Genomic DNA, 2,583 nt, shown 5'->3' with positions numbered 1-2,583 from the left:
GAGACATCACTTATGAAGAAAAGACGTCTAGTTTGGTTCACAGTTTTGGAGGTTTACAGTCACAGTCTAAGATAGAGTGGCACCATTACCTCAGGCATCTGGTGAGGCCAGAGGATGGTGGGAAAACGATTCTAAAGTGAGCCAGGAAGCAGAGAGCCAGGGAGCACGCTCCTCCTCCAAGCCTAAGTGTCTCTCCTTATAAAGCCACAGTGATTTGATCACGGGGGCTGCACCCTGCATCTCAATCCAACTTAATCACCTCCCCAAGGCCAGACCTTCAGACACCACAATCTGATCAGGTCTTGACCCTTAATCCCATTAACCACTGATGCAAAATTTTGGAGATCAGGTTTTAACACCTGGGATTTTGTGGGATACCCAAGCTAATATCCACATTGTAGCAGCACAATTTTCTACAATTTTACACCTGGATGAACTTAGCTTTTCATTAAATTTTGCCACAACTTATTTGAAGTACCCTTATACAGCAGAGAACACAATTCACACTTTTAAAGCTACCATTATTTTTTTAAAAAGAATACAATAGTAAGAGGTAATAAGAACAACCTCATTTGATAGTATTGCTTCTGTTAAGGAATAGTCATAAAGTAGATTCTACAGTGTCTTACTTACTCAACAACAAAGTGGCTTAAAGGGCAAGTCTATGACAAGATTTCCCTGTGCCTTCTAGTAATTTATGCAACTTCAACCCACCAAAGGTACTCTTCATTGATGTGGAAGTAGTAGGAGAATGTGTCACCACATTAGCAGATACTGCATTCATTATTTGAAAACATGTAATTTTAAAATAAAAAATAATTATGCTTGTAATTTTTTTCAAAGTGTTTTTCTTGTGGAAAAAAATGTATTTGCTCAGGAACGGTTCAATGTAATGTAGTTCAAGTAAAAAGGCTTCCCCACTTCCAGTCCAGCTCCCTGCTAATGTTCCTGGGAAACAGTGGATGATGGCTCATGTATTTTGAGTTCCTGCCATACATGTGGGAGACCTGGATGGAGTTCCTGATTAGTGGTTTCTGCCTGCTCAGACCTGGCTGTTGTGGGAATGTGGGGAGTGAACAGCAGATGGAATATTTCTCTCTTTCTCTCTCCCTCTATATTGCGCTGCCTTTCAAATAAATATTTTAAAAATAAAAGTTTTTAATTAAGAAAAGGTCTTTATATACTGGCTTAAATCAGGGATTTCTCTATGAATGTTATTTTTCATAATGACCCCAAATATTAAGGTAAATGAAAAACCATTACTTTATCTCTCCTTTTTAAAAATATTTTATTTATTTATTTGAGAGGTAGAGTTACAGACAGTGAGAGGGAGAGACAGAGAAAAAGGTCTCCCATCCGCCTGGTTCACTCCCCAAATGGCTGCAGCAGCCAGAGCTGCGCAGATCTGAAGCCAGGAGCCAGGTGCTTCCTCCAGGTCTCCCATGCGGGTGCAGGGTCCCAAGCACTTGGGCCATCTTCTACTGCTTTCCCAAGCCATAGCAGAGAGCTGGATCAGAAGTGGAGCAGCCGGGACTCGAACCGGTACACATATGGGATGCTGGCACCGCAGGTGGAGGATTAATCTACTGCGCTATGGCACCGGCCCCTACTTTCTCTTTTACACTAATAGACTGCACTGGTTATAGAGAATGATCTCAGATTCAAGTCTTCTTCTACTTCCGTTTATTTTCTTCTTCCTTCTATTTCACTTCTGCTACTTTTTAGTCACTTTATTGCTTTGTTGTCTGAACTTTCAGCCATTTCTGAAAAGATGCAGTATTTATCAAGCAGCAGCAGAAACAATGCAGAGAAGTAATTACCTACAAATTAAATCAAGCCAGTTGTGAGAAGAGGGTGAGACAAATTATTTCTCTCTTCTAGCCACAAGTTTATGGAGTGAGTAAAAAGCATTATTAAATATCCCTTGATTATGTAAGTGGACTTAACTATTCATGGCTAGGGCGGCTGGCACACATGTGCTTGCCACACTAACATGGCATTTTCAACCCTCAAAAGCAAAAAGCAAAATACTCTTATGGTAGCCCATGAGGGTGAGGAAGAGGGGAGGTAAGCGGAAGTTGTGTGAACATTGCTTAGGTCCTGTTAGAAGCAGATGTGGACATCGATGGGATTGTTTTTACATCCCTTCTGACAAATGGAGAGTGAAATCAAAAAGGAAAGATGGGAATAAATGGCAGAGGAGGGTGGATAGGAGCAAACATAAAGATAGTACAGTATCGTCTAGAATCCTGTGGTTGGCATTGAACTCCGAAAGGCTTCCCAAGAGCATTCCAGGTCATGTATCCCTTATCCAAAGTTCTTGGCACCAGAAGAGTCTCAGATTTCAGGTTTTGGAATATCTGTACACACATAATGAGATACCTCTGGGATGGGAATTGTGTCTAAACAGGAAATTCATGTATGTTTCATATACACCTTCTGTGCATAGCCTGAAGGCGATTTCATACGACATTTTCATTGTGCGTGCTTTCTGACTTCGAGCTGTCTCATAAGGTCAGGTGTGAGATTTTCCACCTGAGGTGCGACAGGTTGGCACTCAAAAAGTTTCAGAGTTCGGAGCAT

The sequence above is a fragment of the Oryctolagus cuniculus genome, chromosome 10 (genome assembly GCF_964237555.1).
Source record: "Oryctolagus cuniculus chromosome 10, mOryCun1.1, whole genome shotgun sequence".
Taxonomy (NCBI): Eukaryota; Metazoa; Chordata; class Mammalia; order Lagomorpha; family Leporidae; genus Oryctolagus; species Oryctolagus cuniculus.
Note: the sequence above shows the minus strand (reverse complement) of the source record.